We start from the raw sequence: 4845 nt of genomic DNA on the forward strand, positions 1-4845 counted from the left end.
TGTAGTTCAGAACTTACTCTGGCTCTGAGCTCAAAAACTATTTCTGGCCAGGAGAACAATAAGGAATGCCTGTGGATCAAACCACAGGGTGTCATAGGTTTTTGCCTGTAACTCTAATGCCATAACACTCTTACCAATGCTGCGGCCCATGGAAGAGTGTGTGTGTGTGTGTGTGTGTGTGTGTATGTGTGTGTGTTGTGTGTGTGCGTGCATGTGTGTATGTGTGTATGTGTGTATTTTGAGCCTCAGTGGCTCTTGGTTTGGGGGACCATATAGGACTCCAGTGGATCGAAGCACAGTGAGTCTAAGTTCATGCATGCAAGGCAAACTCCCTACTAGATGCTCCACCACTCAAGCTACTGAAATAAAATTTTTTTTTGCCTCTTAGCCCACAAATACTTATGCTCAGGGCTCACTTTTATCATGTTAAGCATTTTCTCTAACATATAAATCTGCTTCTCTAAATTTTCTATTATCAGAGTATATTTTAATATTTTATTTTATTTATTTATTTTATTATTGTATCGTATTTTATTTTTAATTTTTTTATTTTCTTCATTATTTTATTTTTATTTTACTTTTTATTTTATCTTATTTCATTTTATTTCATTATTTTATTTTATTTTTATTGTATTTTATTTTAATTTAATTTTATTATATTATTTTAATTTATTTTGTTATTTTATTTTATTTCATTTTATATTTTAATTTTTTATTTTTAATTTTATTAAATTTCATTTTAATTTATTTATTTTTAAATTTTATTTATTTTATTATATTTAATTTTTTTTTTTTTTTTTTTTTTTGGTTTTTGGGTCACACCCGGCGGTGCTCAGGGGTTACTCCTGGCTGTCTGCTCAGAAATAGCTCCTGGCAGGCATGGGGGACCATATGGGACACCGGGATTCGAACCAACCACCTTTGGTTCTGGATCGGCTGCTTGCAAGGCAAACACCGCTGTGCTTTAATTTTATTTATTTTATTATATTTTATTTTATTTTATTTCTATAGTTTATTTATTTATTTAATTTTATTTCATTTATTTATTTTATTTCATTTATTATTATTTCATTTTATGTTTAATTTTATTTAATATTATTATCTTCATTATTTCTATTTTATTTTATTATATTAGTTTTTATTTTATAATTTATTTAATTTTAATTTTTATTATATTATATTTCGTTTTTATTTTATATTATTTTATTTATCTTATTTTATTATTTTTAATTTACTTTTATTTTATTTCATTATTTTATTTTATTTTATTATTTTATTTCATTTATTTTATTTTATATTATTTATCTTTATTTTTTATTCTTTTTATTTTATTTCATTTTTTAATTTTATTATTCTACTTAATTAACTTTATTTTTTATTCTTTTTATTTTATTTCATTTTTTAATTTTATTATTCTACCTAATTATTTTTTAATTTTTATTTATTTAATTTTTAAATTTTTTTAATTTTATATAATTATCTTATTTTATTATTTACTTTCATTTTATTTCATTATTTTATTTTGTTTTATTATTTTAGTTTATTTTCTTTATTTTTATTCTTTTATATTAGTTTATTATTTATTTTATTTGTAATATAATTTATATGAAATGTTTAAAATTATATAGTTTCTATTTGTGCAAACATTTTTAAGGCCATGAGTTCATAGTTTTCAGTACTATACGTATTAATAGAAAATATTTAGAAACTTTTGATAACATTTTATAGACTAAAGAAGACTTCCTGGTCCAGAGCTTTGACTAAATGCTACATTGATGTGTTGTTAATGAATATTTTAGGTGTTAATAATATGCATTGATTATAAATATTGCAAAAACACATTCAGTCTTATGAATATTATATAATAAGGTACATAATACAGTAACAGTCACAGCACAAGGTTATATTTCATAACACTATGACTAAAGGACTAAACTTTAGTTTGCAGCCCTCCTTAAAACATTTTGTGGCCCTGCCCTAGAGGAATATTTTATTGTTTTGTTTTAGTTGTTTGGGTCACACCTCCCAATGTTCAAGGTTTACTACTGACTTTGCACTCAAGAATCACCCCGACTTTGCCTCCTGCGGCCCCCAGGTTAATTGAGTTTGAGACCCCTGGACTAAAGTTTTTGCTGACTTGGAGAACAATATGGAATGCCTGTGGATCAAACCACGAGTTGTCATAGGTGTTCCCATGCAACTCTAATGCAATACCACTCTCACCAATGCTCCTGCCCATGGAAAATGTGTGTGTGTGTGTGTGTGTGTGTGTGTGTGTGTGTGTGTGTGTGTTGTGTATGTGTGTGTATTTTGTGCCTCAGCGGTGATGCACAGGGGATACTCCAAGCTGTGCATTCAGAAATCCCTCCTGGTTTGGGTGACCATATAGAACTCTAGTAGGTTGAAGCACAGTGAGTATCTAAGTTCGTGCATGCAAGGCAAACTCCGTATTGCAGGCTCCACTACTCCAGGTACTGAAAACTTTCTTTTTCTTTGCCTTGTGTCCACAACTGGTAACGCTTAGGGCTTACTCCATGCTATGGGCTCAGAAATTGCTCCTGGCTTTTGGTACCATATAGGATGCCAGGAATCGAATCAAGTTATGTACTAGATTACTGCATGCCAGGCAACCTTCCTACAGTTTCCCCATCTCTGCCTGAAGATTACTACTTTTTATTAGAATAATTTGATTTCAGATTCATGTTCAGGTAGTCAACAACCAATTTTCATATACAACTAAGAGTCTGAAACATAAGTTCTTGTTCTCTCTAAATTTGAAGTCTACAAAGAGTGCAAATATATGAAAGAGCAAAGTTACATATTTACTATCAAATATGATTCAAACTTTATATTCAATTAATTCTTCTCATTTTTTGCTTCCTATATATCACCTAAAACTCATGTTACAATTCAAATTATAATTTCATAGTTCTAAGATTTGATGTCATAATTTTTTGGAGAGAGGACAGTTTCACTTCTTGCCCAATAAAAATGATAAAGATTAGGAATTTATATGATGTGTTTTATTTTATTTTATATTATTTATCTTACTTTATTATTATATTATTTTTATTTTAATTTATTTTATTATTTTCATATTTTAGTTTATTATTTTATATTTCATTTTATTTTTATTTTATTTTATTTTTAATTTGTATTGTATTCTTTATTTTATTTTACTTTATATTTTATTTTATTTTATTTCATTTTATATTTTGCTGCAGAGTACATCCAGTGTAGTTCAGGAGTTACTCTAGAGGGCTCTGTGCTCAAAAATTGTTTCTGGCCAGGAGAACAATATGTAATGCCTGTGGATCAAACTACGAGGTGTCATAGGTGTTTGCCTGCAACTCTCGTGCCATAACACTTTTACCAATGCTGAGGCCCATGAAAGACTGTGGTGTGTGTGTGTGTGTGTGTGTGTGTGTGTGTGTGTGTGTGTGTGTGTGTGAGTGTGTGTTTTGAGCCTTACCATGATGCTCAGGGGTCACTCTGAACAATGCATTGAAAAATCGCTCCTGGTTTGAGGAACCACATAGGACTCCAGTGGATGGAAGCACAGTGAGTCTCTAAGTTCGTGCATGCAAGACAAAATCCCTACGAGATGCTCTACCACTCCAGCTACTGAAAACTTTTTTCTTTTTTTGCGTCTTTGTCCAGAACTGTTAACGCTCAAGGCTTACTTTCACCATGAGAAGCATGGTTTCTAACACATAAATCTATCATTTTTTCCCGCTTCTCTAAATTTTCTAATATGAGTATATTTTATTTTATTATTTTTGTTATATATTTTATCACTTTATTATTTTTATTTTATTTTATTTTTATATATTTTTAATTTTTTATTTTATTTTATTTATTTATTTATTTTGCCTCATTGTCCACAAATGTTAATGCTCAGGGCTTACTTTCACCATGTGAAGCATGTTCTCCAGCACATAAATTTATCATCCTTTTCTGCTTCTAAATTTTATATTATCACGGTACATTTTATATTATTTAATTTAATTTATTTTATTATTTTTATTATTTCATTTTATTTATTATTTAATTTTTTCTTTTTATTAATTTTTATTTTATTTTATTTATATTATTTTATTTTTATTTTACCTTATTTCATTTTATTTTACTTTATTTTATTTTAATGTTTTGCTGCGGGCTACACCCAGTGTAGTTCAGGAGTTACTCTGGTTCTGTGCTCATCAACTGTTTTTGGCTGGGAGAATATTTAGGAATCCTGTGGGTCAAACCCCGGGGTGTCATAGGTGTTTGTGTGCAACTGTAATGCCATAACAATGTTAGCAAAGCTGCGGCCTATGGAAGACTGTGTGTGTGTTTGTGTGTGCGTGTGCCTGTGTGTGTGTGTATGTATTTTGAGGCTCAGTGGTGATACTCAGGGGTCACTCTGAGCTATGCACTCAGAAATCGTTCCTGGCTTTGGAGACCAAATAGTACTCTATGGGAGTGAAGCACAGTAATTCTCAAAGTTCCTGCATGCAAGGCCCAAAGTACTTACTAGATGCTCCACCACTCCAGATACTCAAAACTTTTTTTTTTTGCCACTTTGTCCACAACTGCTAACGCTCAGGGCTTGCTTGCACCATGAGAAGCATGGTCTCTAACACATAAATCTATCATTCTTTTCCGCTTCTTTAAATTTTCTATTATCAGAGTAAATTTTATTTTATTATGTTATTTTACTATTTTATTTTATTTTATTAATTTTATTTATTTATTTTATTTTTAATTTTCTTTTCTTATATTTATACTTTATTTTTATTTCAGTTTTTATTTTATTTTATTTCATTATTTTTCTTTTATTGTATTTTTGTATTTTAATTTATT

This window comes from Suncus etruscus, chromosome 8 (assembly GCF_024139225.1).
Source record: "Suncus etruscus isolate mSunEtr1 chromosome 8, mSunEtr1.pri.cur, whole genome shotgun sequence".
NCBI classification, from domain to species: domain Eukaryota; kingdom Metazoa; phylum Chordata; class Mammalia; order Eulipotyphla; family Soricidae; genus Suncus; species Suncus etruscus.